This window comes from Quercus robur, chromosome 4 (genome assembly GCF_932294415.1).
Source record: "Quercus robur chromosome 4, dhQueRobu3.1, whole genome shotgun sequence".
Lineage (NCBI taxonomy): Eukaryota > Viridiplantae > Streptophyta > Magnoliopsida > Fagales > Fagaceae > Quercus > Quercus robur.
Window position 1 is genome coordinate 79,465,136 of NC_065537.1, and position 22,854 is coordinate 79,487,989.

The 22,854-nt window shown below is 35.0% G+C and overlaps 1 protein-coding gene across 3 annotated transcripts in view; it reads left to right on the forward strand.

Annotated features, from left to right (window-relative positions):
* LOC126723926 (cellulose synthase A catalytic subunit 3 [UDP-forming]) overlaps positions 1-22,854 on the forward strand; it is a 108,506-nt gene that overhangs the window by 75,250 nt on the left and 10,402 nt on the right. The gene's annotated exons all lie outside the window — the stretch shown is intronic.

Below are 22,854 nucleotides of genomic sequence, written 5' to 3' on the forward strand. Positions count from 1 at the left end.
CTTGATGTTATTTGACAACGCTTAGTCTAGGCTTTTTTTAAGAAGGAAGTTGGGCTTGGCACTCCGCATAATGGGCTCCAAAGTACTATTCTGTCGTTGCCAGTTTGTGCGCAAACACCAAGTCCAAGTCCAAGGGAAGACATTGCAAGGTGAGCTTATCCTCTGCTTTTGCCGCAAAATGAACTTTTCCAGTTTCTACCACATGACTAACTTTTCTGCTGTGTAGTAAAACTTTCTGCTATGCAGTGAAACCTTCTGATGTGCAATAAAACTTTCTGCTCCGTAGTAAAACTTTCTGCTGTGCAGTAACGCCTTTTGCTATGCAGTGAAGATTTTTGCACTTTTCTGCAACGTGAATGACTACTCTTCATTTTTTTACTGTAGAAATACTTTTCTACTTCCTGCACATAAACAAATCTAAAACCCAAAGAAAATACCAATCAAGTAAATATTAGTTTACATGGGTTAGCATATTCTCAAATATATACATACATATACTTGTATATGTACTTATATGTATTCATATGTACATATATAAAATATATTTTTGCGGAACATGAGAAACAATGTATATGTATATATATTTATGGTAGGATAATGATTAGTTTGTGTTAAAAGTAAAACACGTAATAACAAAGAAATAGGAAAGTTTCAGTAGAAAAGGTTTAGCTAGTATCATAGCTAACATGGTAAATATAATAAAAAGGTGCTACAGCAGAATAACTAATACAACAAGTAAAGATACCACAGCAGGAAAATTGATGCAGCAAACGTAATAAAAACGTGGCTACAGTAGAATGACTAAATACAACAGATATAAGTTATAATGAGAGAAATCAAATATATTTGCAATCGAAATCAAGCATTGAATCTTTCCATAAAATAAGTAAACCAAGAAGGAACCCAAACCCCAACTTGAACAACCTTGTCATAGGCTTCTGCCATCAAAGTTGTGCATTTTGGAGAATAGGCCTAAACGGTACTAGCTATTACTTTTGGAGACTTCAAAGAATGGGTTTGCTAAGAGGGAGGGAAAAGATTGATGCATGCCCCTAATTCTGCCATGTTTTCTCTCTTCTTTTTACCACTTTCTTTCTTTCTTTCTTTTTTTCCATTCTTTTTACTCTTAGTTTCTTACTACTCTCTTGCCATGGGTTGTTCCCCCTTTGGTCTTTCCTTTTCTTGGGTCCCTCTCTCTCTCTCTCTCTCTAAGTGCTTCCCTTAGGTGCTTCTCCCCCCTTAGGTGCTTCTCCATTGAGTCCTCCCCTTTCATCCATGGCTACCTTCTCCTTTTATAGTGAACTGATTCAATGAGATCTCTCCCTTTTACCCCTAGGGCTTCACCAACTGTTTTTAACTTGTTGTGGGCATTCCTTCAGTACTACCCACCAACCCATTGGTTGCCCGACCACTACCTCTGCTCATAATACATTTGCTGCACCACTACTCATTTCGTGACAAAATTCCTTTTTGTTTGTTCTTGTTGTATACCTCTACCTCTAGGTTTAAATGGATAAGGATTGGTCTACCTCACTACCTAGCTATATGGCATGCATTAGATGGTCCCAACCATCTATTACTTCTTTTGGGTAAAATACCATCCTAACAAGGTGTATTCTCAAAAGAAGTCATGGCTGGAAACCAAATATAGACCCCCTTTTCCCCCACCACCAAACCACACCCTCTGAATCCTCTTGACCGTGGGCTCACCTCCCTTGTATTAGCTAAGTACAGGTTGGTGGTGCTCCGGCCCTTGTGTGCTTACTCCACTATCTTCTGTTTTTGTCTTCTTTCATTCCCATGCCGTTTTTGCTGTAGCAGATTAGCTTTATTTTGTTCTGTTGCGTGTCTTTGTCTTATTTCTTCATGGTTTCCTACTGTGTTTGTCATTTCTTGTAGTTTGGCTTTTCTTTCTTTCATGCAATTCCTGTTACTAACACTTCCTGCTGTTCCTTGTTTCTTTTCATTGTACTTCTTCATATTAGTTTTCACACCTATCCTTTGATACAAAAGGATTTAGGCCTTTGTGGGTCAAATAATGTTAATTGGATCAAAATGGTTTTGGGCCCAATTTGCCTTGATCTATCAAAGCCATTTTGCTGAAGAACTGTATTCTGTGGCAGATTTGTATTCTGCTGCAAATCGCTTTCCCTTGCATTTCTTTCCTTGGACCTCTCTTGCTCTTCGATCTTCTTGGTGGGCCTTTGAGCCTTGCTTTTCATTAGTCTTTCCTCCGTATGGGCTTTTGGGTACGAATTTACAAAAAATGGGCATCAACAAAAGTTATTTGGAAAAATGAAGAAAGAAGCAAATTTCAGCAACACTCTTGTCGAAAATTCTAACAAAAAGTATGAGAGAGGAGAGAGAAATGATGTGACGGCTGGAGTGAGAAAAAATTTGAATTTCGGTAATGAGGTTATCGAAATTACTGTTGCCCAAATTTGGCTGCCCAGATGAAGTTCTCGAAGGAGAGAAGTGCTTGAAAAGAAAAAAGCAATTGTGACAACCAAGTTGCCGAAATTGTAGGGGAGGAGAGAGAAAAAATTTAATAGGAATTGTGGCAATGAAGTTGCCGAAAATGAAGGAAAAAAAAATTGTGGCAATGGAGTTGTCAAAAATTGGAGGAGTCAGTTAGGTTTGCCTGCAATGTAAAAGCAAAATATAGATTCTTATTCTCCAAAAAGCAAAAAGAAGTACATAGAATATATTCTTATTCATTCCCAGTAAAACCTACTAATATCACACCACATAGAATTTATGTCATGTATAGATTCTATTTTTGTCTTTTTATTTCTCCTCATCGTTATAAAAGGCAGCATTAGTTTTTGCATCTCCTCACATAAAGTGTTAACATTTCTGGTATTGTTTCACTTCTGATTGTTCATTGCTTTATACTCTTTTTCTTTGCTCTCGTGTGCACAACTTTGGATTGTAAGTTTTGGGTTAATGTGAGTTTTTTGCTTTGCTTTATTAACTTACAGCTCTAGAAATTAATAGATTTATTCTTACTATATAAATATATGCTTTGTAAATATTAGAAGCTAATACATTGTAGAATATTATGTATTGTTGTATTAGAGTTAATATTTTTTGTATGACTATGATTATGATTATGATTATTGTTGTTTTTGTTATTGTTATTCAAATTTTAGATTAATGAATTCTTTATGGTTAGGACTACAAGCATTTTAAGTTATATTTGAAATTTACCATAATAAATTGTAATAGTCACCAAATATGAATTTGATTATTTTATAGTTGATAATATAAAATCAGCCTATGACTTAGGTGCTTCTCAAAAAAAGAAAAAGAAAAAAAGACTATGACTTATGCTAGAAATACTTTATTTTCAAATATCTTTTAATTGATGTCCATAACTTCAGCATAGATTGTTGCCTTTAACTTAGGATAAAATGGTCTATTTTGAAATTCAAATATTTATCACTCATTGCAGAATATTGCCTTGTATAGCAAATCTCAAGTATTTATAATGATATCAACAAGTTGTTGATATCATTATTGTAGGGATGAAATTCCCAAAATCAACAAATGGGCCTGTGAACCCACACAAAGCCCAATCATGACCCAACGGGGAATAGGGGCCCGAGTGACCTCCGGCCCAACCCTGTTGAACCCGGTTTGATCCAAAAGACGTCCGAGGAGGAATGCCTCCTCGGACACGCGAACTTGGGCCCAATGTGTGTCCCCTCCACAGTGAAGAACCCATCCAGGTGAACGTGGGTAGGAGGGTGAGCCTCACACAGCAGGAAAGAAGAAAATGTAAGGCATCAGGGAGAAGCCACAACTGCCGCATTAAATGCAAGAAAGCTACTTTTTCAGCCGCATTAATGTGGAGAAGACAGGCGAACAGTATTTCATTGGCCAATGCAACTCACAGAAAGATAAGGAAGATGTCCGATGGGACAGGCACTCAAGTGAAGGTCTGGATGGCTAACAAGTGTAAGGTTCTTATCAATTCAAGGAGGCTATATAAGGGAAGGAGATCCCCTTGAAGAGGGGATCGGAGAATTCAGAAAAAGAGAGAGAGAAAGGTAAAAGAACTCTTTAGTCTGTAAACAGAGCAAGAGGTGCACGTATACGTCTCCTCGGACCGATATCTTATCAAACGTAAGCGGAATATTCTCACGTTCAACGTATTGCATGGCGTACATCTAACTGACGTTCACTTCGTCTAGTCCTAACTCTGTAATCCACTCTCTACAAATTCATTGTCTGGGGACTTTTGGGCCAGAACCACTTGCTTGCTGGGCCTGGGCCCCAAAAACCGCCCCTACAATTATAAATACAATATCTTGAACACTTTAAGGGTCAAATTGATTCACAAAAACTTTTCAGTATTGTTGTTATTTTGTGTTTATTTATTATTATTTGATTGTGTTTATTTATTTATTTATTTTTGTTGTTGCAAGTATCACTCTCTTTCAGTTGGTATCACAATTGTGGTAAGCATCTCTACTCTCTAATTAAATTTATATATGTGTTTTATTAATTTTAAAATTATTTAATATTATTTACTATTATTATTATTATATGACCACAAAATTGTAATAAATTGTATTATTGTGATCTTTTTATAATCATTTTTACTATATTATTATCAATTATTACATCTATTACTGGGAAAAAATATATTGCATAATATGTTTGTTGGTTTATAATAAAGATATGTATGTGTATTATTAATATTTTTATTTAGTACAATAAATCATAAATTTGTGTTTCTTTTGATTTTATTAAAGTTTAGTTGGTATAAAATGTATTTTAAGTTTCTTGAATCTTTACTTTTTAGGGTGGTTATAGGTTGGAAAATAAAAATTAATTATATGCTTTTTAAATATCATACGCTAATATATTGTAAATATTATATATGGTTATATTATAGTTAATACTAATTATTGTGTGTATGATTATTTTTGCTAAAACTATTATAATTATTATTAAAAAATTTGCTTCATAAATCCTTTATTTGAGTTTCTTTCAATTTTATTATGAACTACAAGCATTGTAAGTTATATTTGATATTTAGCATAAAAAACTGTAGTAGTCACTATATATTAATTTTAGGCGAAAAACACATTTTCGTCCCTATATTTTCACGCGATTTCTATTTTGGTCCCTAAGTTTTTTTTTTTACCGCTTTTAGTCCCTATTTAGAAAAACGCCTTCCGTTTTAGTCATTTCCGTCAGTGCCGTTAGGGCACTGACCTATGTGGCAAACGGAATTATTAAAATAATAATAAAAAAATTTTATTTTGTTATTAAAAAATGCCAAGTTAGCATTTAAATTTTAAAAAATAATTTATTGATTTTAATTAAATAAAAAAAATAAAAAACAGAAATAAAAATAAAAAATCACATTAATTGAGATTGAAGTGTGTCTTGAGCAAGAACACCAAGAACACAATCCTAGATCCAAGAACACAAACCCAGAAATTAAAAAAAAAATAAATAAAAAATAGAGAACGAACTAGACATCAAGAGATTGAACCAAGAAGATGAAAGATCTGGGTTTTAATCACAGAACGAGGTTTTGGATTTGAACACACAGCCAAAAGGATAATCAATTTTATTCAAGCTAACAACTAAATAAACAAAAACTGATAGAAAATTCATATTATTTAACCTCAAAAAAAAAAAAAATTTCCAATCTGAAAGAAATCCATAAAATTACAAAACACACCTCGTCCTTGGCATTGCAGTGGTGCTTGTAAATAGCTTGGAGAAAATGGCAGCGGTCGAACAAGGGCTTGATATCGCCACCTGTGGTAGCAAAAGTCACGGCGGCATGGTGTAACCTCTCGAGCTCGGAACGTATAGCCTTGTGAAAGAACAAAAAGATTAGGATCGGGGCTTAAGCGACAAGTTCTTCAAACAAGTCTTTGATGGTGTGGGCTCCATAGCTTTCACTGGTCCCGCCATTACCGCCACGCCTCCACCACCGTCTCGGTGTTGCAGGCCCGGAAATGGCGTCCCCATTCCGAATCAGATTTCTCTGGGCTTTGGCTTTTTGTTTTTGTTTTTGTTAAATGGGTTTTTGCGCTTTCAACGTGAATCGGAGTTTGGGGCAAAAAGTTTGTTCAAATCCAGGATCTTGCTCTATAATTAAAACACAGATCTTTCATCTTCTTAGTTTAATCTCTTGATGTCTAGTTCATTCTCTTTTTTTTTTTTTTTTTTTTTTTTTTTTTTTTTTTTAATTTTCTGGGTTTGTGTTCTTGATTTGGGATTGTGTTCTTTGTTGTTTTTGGGTTTGTGCTGGTTTTATTTTAAATTTTTGGGTTTGTGTTTTGTGTTTGTTTTCACGTTTAATTCTTTGTTCGGGTTTAATTTGAAGTTCTTATTTATTGGGTTTGTGATTTTTGGATTTTAATTTTGTGTTCTTAGATCTGAGTTTGTGTTCTTGTTGTTCTTGCTCAAGACACACTTCAATCTCAATTAATGTGATTTTTTTTTTTTCTGTTTTTATTTTTTTTATTTAATTAAAATCAATAAATTATTTTTTAAAATTTAAATGCTGACTTGGCATTTTTTAATAACAAAATAAAATTTTTTATTATTATTTTAATAATTCCGTTTGCCACATAGGTCAGTGCCCTAACGGCACTGACGGAAAGGACTAAAACGGAAGGCGTTTTTCTAAATAGGGACTAAAAGCGGTAAAAAAAAAAACTTAGGGACCAAAATGGAAATCGCGTGAAAATGTAGGGACGAAAATGTATTTTTCGCCTTAATTTTATTATTGTTATTTTGTTTTTATTTAAGATTATATATTTTTAGAAGATATTTATGATTATTTGATTGTGTTTTTTTGTTCCTCCTTTCTTTTCTTGCAAGTATCACTATATAATTCCTACATTCCTTCACTTTGTATCGCGATTGTAGTAAGCTTCTCGGCCCCCTAAATTAATTGGAAATTATTTTCTTAGTTTGTAATTTTTTATATAGATGGTTTGTAAAAAATATACCTTCAGATATTTTAATTTTTTAATCTCAGTGTTTATATATTAAAGATATTGTGAAAATGCATCTTCACTTACACTTTATATTATGTGTGTATGAATTTAAGAATACGATAATTTGGGTTGACCAAGATCTTAATAGTACTTTATTCTCAATTCATTAATATCATAGAGGTTATCTTAGTCCCAAAAAAAAGGTTAATTTAGTTTGATTTATAGACAATTTCCTACTAATATAAGTAATGGATGTTGCATGATTTAACTCATTGTGGCATTTAATGTAGGATATATTCGAAATGGAGCCTGGGCCATTAAATATTCAATGTTTAAATAAGTAGAGCTAAGAGAATTCTATTAAAGAGGATTGGTTCACTGATAATTTATTATTGTCCATCATAGTAGTTAAAATTATTTTTATTTTTATTTTTTTTAAGTAACTTACCATAACATTAACATTTAGTAGGATCTGTTATGGGTTAAGTTAATTATTTTATGTAGCTCTTCATTTTGCTTCTTCTAAAACAAAACAGATTATAGTATTCTCATGCATCCATATGATAATAGATAAATATTTCTAGTATCATACAATTTTCATTATTATTATTATTATACCTAAAACTTAGATTTTTTATTTATGAGCATATACTAGCCTTTTTTTTTTTTTTTTTTGGGTTTTCTTGTAGCATACATGTTTATTATAGGCTAACAAAGTAAGTATTTCTTTAAGGAAAATTTATGTCAATTTTGAAATATATTTTTGCTATATGAAATTTTAGGCAAGAATTTATGGACAAATAATTTAAAACATATCATACAAATTAGTTCATGTTGCAAAACACATAATACAAAAATAAGATTTTCATGAACAAATTATTTATTAAAAACGAGATTTTCATGCTTAGCCATGTCCCTAAGACATATCAACATGAATATTATAAAAAGAAAAGTAACTACTTAAGAGATGTAACTTACCTTGTAAGAGATAAAGAATGAATAAATATTTACAAGTGTTGTTTCTTACAGTTGTTTGTAGAATGTATGGCACGCATGAATTGAAAATGGTTGATAGAATTATGAGGGAGTAAGAGTGGAGAAGAAGGTTGATAGAATTTTTAGGGGAAAAAGAGTGGAGAATAAGAACCGTGGAAGCTTCAGTAGCATTAGTGTTGTTTAAATAGGATGCAAGTTCCATAAATAGGATGCAAGATGAGACACTTTGATACAAACAAATTACTTAACTATAAACATATATTCACTTTTACTTTTGTTTTGTTAGTGTGTCAGCAAAGAATTAAACACAAGAATCTTGTTTTTTTGTTTCATAGGGCAAATCATGCAAAGAATCTTTTTTTTTTTTTTTTTTTTACAGTGTGTACATCAATCATCTTTTTCTTCCATAATTTTCTCTCTTCAAGGGGCATGTATGGATAGGTTCTGCAACATATTCACATATTAGCACTAGCACAGCATAAGAATCTATGTATTTTTTTTTGTTGAGAATTGTTAAGGTACAAATTTTTAGGCTCTAATCTCATTAGCCCACTCACTAAAATACCCATACAAGCCCATAAACTACTTTGGGCCCCCACAAATATTTCCAACATACTACCCAAATACTTTCCACATATTACCCAAATATTTCCCCATGTTATTACCCAACTTGGGCCTTCATAAATATTACCCAATATCTCCCACATATTATTACCCAACTTGGGCTCCCACAAATACTTCCCATACAAGTTCCATAAATTATTTTGGGCCCACACAAATACTTATCATACCATTACCAAAATTGGGCCAAAAAAATATGTCATCTCTATAAAAGTCCAAACTCATTTACCTTGTGGGAAAAACCAAAAAAGCCCAAAAAAACTCTCTTACAAAACCCGTTGCTACACGGTACCTCTAAAGCACATTACTACATGGCATCCTAAAGTCCGTTGCTACGCGGCACCTCTAAAGTTTGTTGCTACGTGGCACCTTAAAGCCCGTTGCTACGTGACACCCCTAAAGTCTGTTGCTACACAGCAATATTTTTACAAAATCACAAACTATTTACAAAAGCCCAAATATTATTTTGCCAACTTTTACAAAAAAAGCCCAATATTATTATGGCAACTTCTACAAAGATCCCAGTACTATTTGGCAGCTATTTACAAAAAGCCCAATATTACTTTGGCAATTATTTACAAAAGCCCAATACTATTTTGGCAACTATTTACAAAAGACTTAATATTACTTTGGCAACATTTTATGAGAACCCCAAAACTATTGGGCAAACAATTATTTTACCAAAGCCCAAATATTATTTGGCAAAAGAATTATATTATGCTCAAAACCCAAAACTATCCTTTGGCAAAACATATTTTGATATACTAAATTCCCTAACTCATGGGAAACATAAAATTACCTATGACATATTACCCATATTTCAAAACAATTTCTTCTACAAAATTCATGGGAAATATGCTTATTTTTTCCATAAGAAACTCTAACTACAGAGGCCTATGTATGTTATCCATGGCAAAAATATTCATTTTGTAGGGATGAACAAACCCAAAGAAGCTCAACCAAGGCCCATCTGAGACAGCCTAACCCATGTGTAAATCTCAGCAACTAAAGCTCACTTGAATAACTAAAGTGGTTAGACTAGCCACTAGTCAAGTTTCAGCACAACTAAGTTGACATCTGGGGCCCACTACCATCATTTTCAGCTTGTCAAATCATATCATAATGGGACACATGTCTAGCTAAGCTTACACCTTTCCTTGACAAGCTGATTTTCATGATTACTGATGTGACATAAAGCTGTGTTGACAAGACATAAAGCTGTGAAGCTGCAGCCAACCGTTCTCTCTCTCTTCTCCAACACAATCGGTCAAGGAATAAGGGGCAACCATGAACAGGTCATGGAAGCTTCTGGAATTACTTATAAACCGCTCATTACCATGCCAAAAATGTATATTTTCTGGTTCATGAACCAAGCATATGAACCTTAATGGGGAAACTTAGGGAATTGTGGTTTGGAGAGCACCATGGAGATCTCTAGTAGAGGGCTCCAAGATTGACACCTGGCTTGGAGTGACACAATCTGCCCTAGGAAGTGTGGTGGGGCTTTTTTGTGTTTTACGCTGGATTGCTCCTGTTGTTCCATGGCCCATGATTCTGGGGTAGGAGAGGCGGAACTGGCCTAACTGAAACACACCTTAGGCTAGCTTGTGCGCAAGTTAGGCCTTTCTTGTGCTAACGCGTCCTGGCAGGAACCTTGAACCTATCACGTGCTCACGGCAAGAAAGGTTATTGCAAATGTTATAGCAGGAAACAAGATGCAGCAGGATAACTAAAACACTTTTTGCTAATAACAATAATACATGAATAACTCCACGAAGGAAGTTATCACAATATGATTACGAGTGACAAGGTCACGACGAAGAAACACTAACAGTAAAATAGCAAGTTAGTCATTGATCAACCAAACAAGAGAAAAAAAAAATCCATCTACTAAAGGAATGGGCTTAGCAGATACAAGTCCAAAAAGGGAACCAATCTCCAATGTGTGTAACCTCAAAGGTAGCTCTTGTTGTAGAAATTACACACTTTGGAAAAAGGACTTAGATGGCTTAATCTTGAATTCCTGATTCGTTAAAGAGTGGGCTATTGAAAGGGAGAGAAGTGGGTAGCCTATTGACGCATGCTTTTGCTCCTATCACTCATGTTTTTCCATTTCTTTTTGATTTTCTGTATTCTTTCTTTCTTTCTTTCTCTCTTTGTTTGCTTTGTTTTCTATTCTTTCTTTCTATCTTTCTGTTTTTCTGTTTGCCGTTCTCCCCTTTTTCACTGTGCATGTCTATAGCCTTTTATACTGCCTGCCGTGATAGGATTTGCCATTTTTACCTCTTAACTGCTTTTGATTTGTTGTGGGTATCCTTCCAGGACTACCCACTGGTTTGTTGGTTGCTCAACCACGACCACTACACTGTGTTGGCTGTGCCACGCCTCATCTCTAGACAAAAGTGGTTTTGTTTTGTCTCTTACCTCCCTTGACACTCGTATCCAGATAAGGGTTAAACTTCTATCTTACCAACCTCTATAGCATGCATCTAGTGATTCCAGCTCATGTTTACTTCTTTTGGGTGAGATGTCATCCCAGCAGGATATTTTCCCAAAAGAGCTTAAGTGGGAACCCCAAAATAGGTCCCCCTTCTCCCCACTGCCAAACCACACACTCTCATTCCTCTAGCCCGTGGCCCACCTCCTCTGTATTGGATGGGTACAGGTAGATGGTGCCTGAGCCTTGTGTGCATGCTTCACTTCCATCTGAGCCCATTGCTTTTCTGGCTTTCATGCATTTGCCAGTGCCTCCAGGTTTGTCTGATTCTGTTGCACGCTCTGGTATTCGTTTAACTCCTGCAGCGTGAATGATACATGAGCCTTTGGGCTTTCGTTCTCTACATCCCATCCCTTCTTTGGATTGGGCATTGCTTGGGTATGGGCTTTCCTCTTTGTGCTTGGCCTATGTCTTTTTACCTTACGTTTGTGGGCTGGCTGGTGCTTCTGCCATGCCACTGCATTGCTCCTGCTATAATATCACTTATCCCTTTGCCTTGTTCTTACTTCTAGGCTTACGGGCTGAAGCATCTACCATGTCAATTTCTTATATTATTCCTTCTTTTGGTCTTTACTACCTGGCACTCTTGCTAGGCCAACCCATTCCCTACCTTGGGCTTCCTTGGCCCATTTCATTCTTTAGGCGTCCTCGGCCCATTTCATCCTTCCTTACCTCTTTCACTCTTATGGGTTTTTTGGCTAAATCCTTTGGGCTTCCTCGGCCCAATTACCATATCCTTACCTTTTGGGCTTATTGGCCTTTGACCCCATGAATTTACTAATTCCTTTCTTTGGGCTTTCCCGGCCCATTTTTTACTTTCTTTCCATCTCATAGAATTCCCATGGGCTTACTACTTCATGGCTTCCTCGACCCATTTGCTTTCTCCTTGGTCACTTGTTATCTTTTGTAGGTCTGTTGACCATATTCCTACCATTCTAGCCTAATGGTCTTTATTTTACTATTCTCTTTCTCCATCTTTTTCACATTGTTGGGTTTTTTCTGCCATTGGGCCCTTTTGTCAAAAGTGGGCATCATCATTCAGCTCCCTGAGCATATGAATTGCTCCTGCATTTCATATGCGAATATATATATAATCTCTTTTCTCTCCCTTTTTTTTTTTTTTTTCCACGGGTTTTTTGAACAATAGGCCCTGCCTTATTTTCTTTCTTGCCATGAATAGTATCTTTTCGAATTCCCCAGTTTAGCAGTTATTCTGAAACATAAGTTATGCTTCATTAATACGATGCTTCTTTCGACTGCTGACCCTTTGCCTCCATTCACGTCACTTTTATTGTCTTTATGCCATAAATTCTTCCCTTTCCCATCATTCGCTTAGAATGCTTTCTTTATTCCTTTTTCTTCATCGTGTCATCTTCCTCAAAACCTCACCACCCATCTCCCCCATTCAAATAATTTGTCATGTCGCCTGCGAAAGATGAAGGTTCTTCCCGTCGTAAGGGGAAAGAAGTCACCCCCGATGATCCTTTTGCCAAATTGTGGGTGAAGAGACTCCTCTCTCCGAATTGGATTGCTCCGAGGAGGAGGAAGGGGGTCGCGACCCAAATAGTGAGTGTCATCCCTTCATCGATCCAAGGTATGATGCTCACATTCACTTCCTCGTGGTGCCTGGTGACTATTCGCCTCCGCCGCTGAGCTGTGTGTGGCTTTCTATTTGCCGCTATGATACAGACGTTTCTTGGCCCCTTTGGCTTCCACCATTCCTGATCTTGATATACGCCAAGGGATATCGCTCCCCATGCCCATCCTCTTCGAATTTGGGTCCGGTACTTCCTTGTGTAAGGTTGAATTTAATCAACCATGTGTTGACTTTATTCCATGACAAATTTGCTTGTAATATAGCACTTAGAAACCTTGTATTTAGGTGGGAATCATGTAAGGGTAGTGTGTGAGAGAGTGTGAAGAAATGCTCAAGACAGTGCAGTGAAGCAGAGACTCGCGGCTAGGACTCGCGGGTGGCTCGCGGCTTGCAAGCCGCCAAAATTTGCTCACGTGCAGAGCATGCAGGGGAGCTGAACAGTCACGCCACCTGGAGCACTACATGACAAAAATCCAGACTGGCCATTAAGTTAGCTCGCAACTTGAACTCGCGACTCAGTCAAGTCGCGAGATCAAGTCGCCAGCCAGCCCTGTTTTTGGAAAAACTGACTCTTCGTATTCCATTCTCACACCAGTATAAATACCCCTCATTCCCACAAGATATGTGTGGCTATTCAGAAAGAAAAACCCTAAGAGAGGTTTCTTCAAAACACCCACCCAATTAGAGAGAGCTACTCATTCTTAGAGAGAAATCTTTGTAGTCTCTTCTCATTCCCTCTCTCATTGTCATACCTATTGAGAGGAGATTTCTATCCAAACACTACCCACACCCATTCAGAGTGTTGAGTGTCTTTGGAGCTTTGGGAAGCATTGGAAGATGCCAAGGATGGCGGATGCTACGGTCTAGTAGCGGAATCCGGTAAGCTAGAAAAGAAAAAGGTTCGGCGCAACCTCGTTGGAGCAAGAAGCTTAGAGGGCTTAGGTACATCGGGTAGATTAGGCTTGGAGGGTCTATTGCTGTTCATGTATCCCAACTACATTTTCTAGTGGATTATTGACCGCTTGGAGGGCGGCGGAGAGGTTTTACGCCGAGGGCTTCGGTTTCCTCTTCGATAACACATCGTGTGTTGTCCTTGTGTTTGCATCTCTCTTCCCTTTATCTTTGCCTTTTATTTTCTGCTGTGGATGTGATTTATAATTGGCTTAGATTGATTTCCAATTCTGTTTATAGCTTATGTTCATTTTCCGCACATTAGTTGTTTGTCATAAAGCTTGAATTGGTTATTTTGTTTTTGGGGGTCTAAACGTTCAAGGGTGTTTATACACGTTTTTGAACTTTCACCTTGGGTTGGAAGGAGTGGGTGGACAAGGAGTTGTCCGACGTGGGTTTCATGGCGGCGTTATAGCAGGCCGATGTGTTGAAGGCCATCGTTTCATCTCGATGCTTGTGTAACTATCGCGACTTGTTCAATCTTTGTCATTTGGTTCGCCGATGGTGTAGCACTTGTAGGAAAAACATATAGTTTGTATTGCATACAAAATATACGCAGCGGAAAATTAATGGATTTACTTCATTTAAAATTGATAACATGTATTATGTAAATTTCAGAATTTAAGAACAAGATAGCGTACCTTGATGCAGTGAAATTCAAAAACCAAAGATTATAAATATTTGGCAACACTTTTAATCTTCACTCCAATTCCACTTATGCCTAAGAAGTATGATCTCCAATCAATTTACACGTATGTGTTCAAAAGAGAATAAGAGAGTGGCTTACACTCACATACACACCATTTCATACCTTCCATACATTACAAAATTCTGTATGTTTCTTTTCTTATATATAACTGATTATCTAATTGTGTTTTAGTATGTGGCTTGGAGAGGGACAAAAAGAGACAAATAAGACTCTAGCTCCAATGAGTTTTGGGTTTTTCTGTCAACTCTTGACAAGCCTAAAATTACCATTAATTATATTTAATACCACTATATAAATATAATTGCACTCTAGGCTTTATTAATAAATAATATCCCAAGACTTTATTATACATTCAACCTCTTCATTAAAATATTCGTAGTAATATAAAGTCATGAATGTTGACTGCCACTTTGAAGATTACTATATCTTAATCCTTAAGTACTTGGTTTAATCCTTTAAGTTATTCATCATATATTTATGAAATCCAATTTCATAAATATATACTTTAGTAACTTCTTACTAAAGTGGTTAGACCTAACACTCCAAATAACCAAATCCATTAAACTTATCTCAAGGGAATATTTTATATCTCTGTTAAGAGATTATGAATTCCATCTTAAGAATATATGTTCCTTCAACATTAAATGTGGCTGTCCAACATACTGAGGTTTTGATTGTGACTTTAGATCTCACTCCTGATATATCAAAGTAACATACACTTCATGATCATGTTCATTATTCTCTTAGGATTGAGAGTTCATGTAAATAGAAGTCGTGAGATTTATTATTCATTTGACAGTCGTTAGTGAAATAATAAATCTTATAGTGGTCCAGTTCAATATGTTTTAACACTTAAAACATATCAACATATCAACTAGAAGTCTCCCCTTCCATGATCAAGACAAATCATCTTCGCTGATATGTTATAGTCTTTGCAGATGAAATGCCCAATTTCATCACCGACTACGAACTAAAATTTTGAGTTTACAAAGAATTTGTAATTTATATCTTCTGTAACTAAATTACATAAATCACATACTATGCATCTCTTGGACTATTTGATAATGTCCAAATATTCATGTTACCATTATTTTAGATAATAATAAAACAATTTAATTAATTATAACATAATATCATACATAAAGTCATACATAGCATCATACAATAGGATTTAAAGGGCACACATCCTAATAGCACCACCCATACCTTCTTCCTTTCTTGCGGCAAGATCACCATGACCTTGGAGGATATGGCAAACCAACTGTTGTTGCCTATCCTTGGTGATATGGACTCGAGCAATATTGAGCTTTCTACTAAGGAGGAGGTCGTTGAGTCTGAGTTGAGGAAAGGGATGAGTGGGAACACGAAGCTGTCCCACTGGGTTGGGGATTTTTCCAAGGCTTCCAATGCTGTCCGTTGCACGACCTTCATTGCATTTTGGCTTTGTAAGTTTATCTTTGGCTCTCACCCACATTATGTTGTAAAACCTCTTTACTTTTGTTTAGCCATAAAGATTTCTGCTGGGGTGAGTTTGCCGTTGGCTCCTATGTTTTTGGGTTATTTGTATGTGCAGTTGGATATTCTACAAGGTGATGAGAGGCAGGCAGGTTCTTGCCACATAGTTACTACTTCTGTCCACAGTACCATATTGCAACATCTACTGTGGGAATGTTGTGGCAAGCATTTGGCTAAGTGCAAGTTAGTCCGTTTTGCCAAAGAGAAATATCAGCCTTGTCCGAAGGTTATTACTGATTTTTGTGGTTGTTTCATTTTTGATTTTTTGTTGGCTTATTGCTGGGTTGGGTTGAAGCTATTTGGGCTTCCTGCCGTTGAATTATTTGACAAGGGAGTTGATTTTTGTTGGGAGGACCACCCCATTAACTGCCTTTGATGAAAGGGGGATCACATACTTGGCAGCCACCAATGCTGGGTGGTTGCCTTATCTAGTCGACGAGGGTATCCATTTTGTTCACTGTTCTACCAACAGAGTGAGGAGATAGTTTAGGTTGGATCAGGACATACCCAATGATTTTACTACCATCCTAGAGTCTTCTACTTCCATTCGACCTTTTCTTAAGCTCTTAGTGAGGTTTTGAGCTTTGAGTTCTTAGTTTCAAAATTAGAAACTAAGTTCTTCAGCCCCTAGCTCACAAATACCCCTCACACCTCTACTCATAAGCTCTCATCTATCTCCAATAGAAAGTCCCAGCAGCTTTACTAAACACACAAACACACACACACACACACACACACACTCTCTCTCTCTCTCTCTCTCTCTCTCTCTCTCTCTCTCTCTCATACTACCAAAATGGTCCTCACTACTCACTACATATATCCATGAGCATACCCTGACATACTAATGATCTTCCTGTGCTAGCTAGAATCTCTCTCTTTCCCTTCATCTCACACTAAGCTTTATCCATTACTTGTTATAATGGACCGCATAGTGTTTGTTTACTCCTTTACTATTGAAGGTTATAATGTAATTGTTACTATAGAGTTTTTCCCTCAAGTTCTTGTATTAGAAGACTTCTTCTCACTAGAACCTATGGGTGATGATTTTGGAGATGTAGATACTCTTCTTAATTGAAATAATTAATGATTGGAGGTTTATTTTGTTCTATTTTATTTTACTGCTGGAATACATTACCTCTGGAATATTTTACTACTGGGCTATTTCTTTATTGCAATAGGTTTTTCTGTTGTGCTAACGTGTCTACTGTAGGAAATGTTTTTGGGCCATCCCATAATCCTTGCCAGTCCTAACCTAGGCCCAAGGCATAAAATAAGGCGAATTTATCAAAAGCTTCACTGATAACCCTTGGGCCGTGCTTCAAGCCCATTGTCGAGTTTTGGTTTAGGCTCCTAACCCAACACAAATCTCATTTGTCGAAAGGAAAACTTTTCTGCCCCCGACAAGAATAAGAATCAATGTACTTGAATCTATAATTATTTGTTTCATAAAGCAAATCATGCAAAGAATCTATAGTTATTACTTTTACAGGATGAAATACTGGCACAAACCAAACTGTTTCGGGAAAAAAAACTATAGGCATATGGAAAGAATAAGAATATGTGTACTTTTTTTTAGAATAAGAATCTATGCTGCAAAATATTTTTTTAACCTGACTATTCTCTCTCTCTCTCCTCCAATTTTTGGCAACTCCATTGCCATAATTATTTTTTTTTCCCTCCCATTTTCAGCAATTCCATTGCCACAAACCAATTTTTTTTTTTTTTTCATTTTCAACAACTTGGCTGTCACAATTCCTTTTTTTTCCCTCCAACTTTCGGCCCCAATTTCTGCAACTTGGTTGCCACAATTCCTTTTTTCTCTCTCCTCTTTCCTCCCCTACAATTTTAGCAACTTGGTTGCCACAATTGCTTTTTTCCTTTCAAGCGCTTCTCTCCTTTAGGCACTTCATCTGGGCAGCCAGATTTAGGCAACGGGAATTTCGGTAACCTTATTGCTGAAATTCAAATTTTGTCTCACTCCAGCCGTCACACTATTTCTCTCTCCTCTCTCATACTTTTTGTTAGAATGTTGCTGAAATTCACTTATTTCCTCATTTCTCCAAATAACTTCCAACAGTTCCCATATCACAAATAAATTCACTTTTTGGCAATATTCAGCCAAAAGACTCGTTTACTACATATGATACACACTACACACCAAAAAAAAAAAAAAAAAAAACCCATATAAAAAACAAACTAACAACTTGTTCATTTTATGTCAGTGTAATGGGTGTGAACGTATTGATATTTTTTAGATTAATTTTAATGTAGAGTTTCTTTAAATCTTGGACATGCAATAATAAAAATTTTAAGTCACTGCAATGGGTGTGAACGCATTGATATTTTTTAGGTAATTTCATTGTAGAGTTTCTTAAAATCTTGGACATGCATTAATAAAAGAAGGTTTATATTTGATGGGTCATGTTAACAGATGTCCATAGGCCAATTGTTAATAAACTATACATTTATATTATGATAGAGTAGAAATTCTATCTTATATCAACCAAAAAACTATATTAGAAAAGTTTTAACACCACTTTCTTGAGAAATATAAAAAGCTGTCAAGAAAATTAATTTTTTTATTATTTTTCCATAAAATGTTTTAAAAAGTTTTTAAACCAATGCTCTGGGACGGAACCAGGATTCAAACTTAGGGGGGGCGAAGTTGTTTGTTCAGAGATTTTTAAAAATTGGAATATCAATACTAGAGGTTGACAAAGTTGCATATTAGCATTAATTTATTAATTATTATTTGTATTTTTTCTTTTGAAAAAAAAAATTAATAATAGGATTTTATAATCAAGATTTTTGAAAGTCAATTGACACGTCTTAATATTTTCAAGATCTAACTAATGTGCTGATGAAGCAATCAATATGTGGCATAGGAGTTGTCTCTATGGCTATGAGGGTGGAGTCATTTGAGAGGGACATAGAGCTCTCAAGTGAGAGGGAGAAATTGGGTAAAGGCTATTGGGTTTTTGTGATTTTTTTTTTTTTTTTTGCTAGGATTTGTAATTGATCTGTTGTTATTGTTTTTGCTTAGACCGGATTTATGATTTGTCAAAAGATTTTTTTATTATCTGGATATGTGCATTTTTTTTTTATAGATTTTTCTTGTTATCTATTTGTTGGATTTCTTAGGTCAGTTTGTAAATTTTTTTAGGGAAGGGGGGCCAAGTATATAAATTTAAGAGCTAGAATTAAAATACTTTTTGTTAATATACATACTAGTATTATTTTTTTTTCAAAGGTTGGGGGGGGGGGGGGGGGGGCATGGCCCCCCTCTGCCCTTGAGTAGTTCCGTCTCTACCCATGCTCTTAGGACATTCGTTAACTTTGACAAGCTTTTATTTAGTCTTTGAATTTTATTATTATTTTTTGTTTAAGTTCTTTTAGCTTAAAATGTTTTTGATTTAGTCCATTTATCTAATTTTGGCACACCTCCTTTATAGTTTTAGTATTTTTCCCTTTAAAAAAAAAAATGATATCGTTGTGGTGGAGCTAATAATATTTTATTAGACAAATTAACTATATTGGAAACTAATGGAAGTTAAAAAGTAATGAAATGAAAGAAGAAGAAGTAAAAACTTAAAAGATTGAATGGAAAATAGATCAAAGAAAAATAGTATAACTTATAATTTAGGCCTTAAATGATAAAACAGTAATAATAAATATTTGTTTATTTATTCACTAATAATATGATTCAAATTTAAACTACCCATTTGTCAATGAATCATCAAGATTTTAGGAATATTTTACTAAAAAAAATAATTTAAGAATATTGTAGAGTTAAAAAAAAAAATTCTAGATTCTAACCCTAGAAAATCTAGATGGTGTATGAACTAAGAACCCATAATGCATGGACATGGACATAGGTATGGGTACGATACAACAACAAGAGCCATTTTTGGAAAATTATAACATGATATGGCAAACAGGACACCTAGGGGCGGAGGGAGGAGGGCCAAGGGGGGAGGGGGGTATGTGCCCCTCCTGAACTTTAAAATTTTTTCACTAATAATATTATAATGACCTAAAATGCTTTATTTGCCTCCGAAACACACCCAAAAAAAATTTCTCAATTCACGGTACCTTTTCTCAGTAGACTTCTACTCCTACTACAATTCTAATATATAAAACCAATGGGTCCCACTTATTAATGATTAAAAACAAAAATTCTCGACGTTGAATAGGAGTTTGAACACAGTAGCTTGATGGACTTTTGAAGAAAAAAACATACTACAACTATAATATAAAAACCATGGGCCCCACTTGGTAATGATTAAAAAAAATAAAATAATAATAACCTTGCTACACCTACATGAAATGAGAATAGTACCAGCATAGAACTCAAGGAAAAAAAGGAGTGTATATATAATGTAAACAAAGCACGCCTCCCATCAAATAGAAAAAAAATTATTTTCATATTAGTCTCTTTCGTTTTGCACCTCAAAGTTTCTGTGGAGTTTTTAAAAGCATTCAAGCTGGGGTTTTAAGTCACACGTTCAAATATTTATAGGTATGCATACTCTTAATACTTTTGCTTTGATTTATTTATTTAATTTTTTGAAGAATCAAATTATATGTTTAAACTGTTTATATTTAGATGGATCTCTTGATTTGACTATTCTTAACCATAAATTTATAATTCAAATTATATGTTTAAACTATTTTTATTTATAATGATCTCTTAATTTGATTATTCTTAACCATAAATTGGTAATTATTTTTCTTTATTTTAATGATATGACATATATATTTGTAGTTAATTGAGATTATGGAGAATCCTGATCATAACAATGAGTTCGAATCAAATCCTAAATGAACTCATATCGAAGTGGATGTTGCAAATCTTCCCACGGATCTTGGTTTAAGAATAAAAAATTCTAACTATCATCCTAATAAAAGAGATCAAATTAGAAGGCATTATCTAAAAAATAAACCTTGTCAACCAGTTGACCATGATTTTCCACAAAGTCAATTTGGCAAAACAAAGTGTCAATTTAATCCATTGGGTTCAAAGAATATCCTAGTTGGTTGGGATATAGCATTATGAAAGATGCTGCATATTGTCTATATTGTTATCTTTTTCAACCTGATATTGGTCAGCAAGGAGGGGGAGACTCATTTGTTATTGAAGGATTCAGAAATTGGAAGAAAAAAAAAAAAAAAAAAAAAAAAAGAAGAAGAAGGAGAAATTACAGAATCATGTTGGGGATCACAACAACGCACGTAATATAGCTCAAAGAAAATGTGAAGCTTTGTTAAACCAGAGACAAAGTATTCAAACAGTTATAAACAAGCAATTGGATGTTGAGAAAAGGGAATATCAAACTTGTTTGAATGCATCAGTGGATTGTATTTGTTTTCTACAACGGCAAGGATTAGCATTTTGTAGCCTTGATGAATCTAAAGACTCCAATAATCAAGGAAAAATTATTATGGTTTCTTGCAAAGCACAATGAAGAAATTGATAAGGCAGCCCTCGAAAATGCTCCTGAAAATCATCAAATGACCTCCCCTAATATCCAAAAAGAAATAGCAAATGCTGTAGTTGTTGAGACAATAAATGCTATTATTAAAGATATTGGAGACTCATTATTTGCTATTATAGTGGATGAATCATGTGATATATCTACTAAAGAACAATTGGCAATTGCTTTGTGTTCTGTAGACAAATTGGGACATGTGAATGAATGCTTTTTAGGCATTACACATGTTAATAATACAGCAGTAATGACACTAAAGAGTGCAATTGAGGAAGTATTTAATAAACATAGCTTAAGCATTAGTAGATTGCGGGGACAAGGGTACGACGGGGCCAGCAACATCCGAGATGAGTTAAATGGAATAATAACCCTTATTTTGAAAGATAATCCTTCTGCCTATTATGTCCATTGCTTTGCACATTAGCTTCAACTAACATTAGTTGCTGTAGCAAAAAATTGCATCCAGATTACAACCTTTTTTAACTTGGTTGCAAAGGTATTCAATCTTGTTGGAGCATCATACAAACGTCATGATATTCTTTGTGAAAAACGTAGTGCTAAAGTTATAGAAGCACTAAAAAATAATGAAATTTCAACTGGTCGTAGCTTGAATTAAGAAATGAGTCTGAAAAGACCTGGAGATACACGTTGGAGCTCTCATTATGATGCACTTGTTAATCTTATTCACATGTTTTCTTCTGTAATTGATGTGATTGAAACTATTATAGAAGATGGTTTAGATTCTGATCAGAGAGCAGAAGCAAATATCTTAATTGGTTTACTTCAAACATTTGAATTCATGTTTGATTTACATTTGATGAAACGTGTGCTTGGCATAAGTAATGAGTTGTCACATGCATTACAACGAAAAGATCAGGATATTGTGTATGTTATGAAGTTGGTTGACATTTCAAAGCAACGTTTACAGGTCATGAGAGATGATGGGTGGAACTCTTTGCTAGAGGAGGTTTCTGCATTTTGTGCAAAAAATAATATTGATGTCCCTGATATGGATGATTTATATCAACCTCGGCCACGTTGAAAAGCTCAAAACATGAAAAATTCACATCATTAACAAGTGGAGCTTTTTTATACTGTTATAGATATGCAACTTCAGGAACTTAATAGTCGTTTTGAAAATTCTGAATTATTACTCTGTGTTGCGTGTTTGAACCCAGATAACTTATTTTCAGCATTCAACCAGGAGAAATTGATTTGGCTTGCTCCGTTTTATCCAAGTGATTTTTCAACAGTTCAAGTTTCTTTCTTGGATAACAATCTTGAGACATACATCCATGACATGCGGTCCATTGAAGAGTTTTCAGCACTTAAAGGAATTGGATAGTTTGCTGAAAATATGTTAGAAATGAAAAAGGATGTTTCATATTCATTGGTTTACTCATTAGTGACTTTAACATTGATCTTACTAATTGCAACAACTACTGTTGAAAGAACCTTTTTAGCAATGAACATAATTAAAAATTGATTACGCAATCGAATAGGAG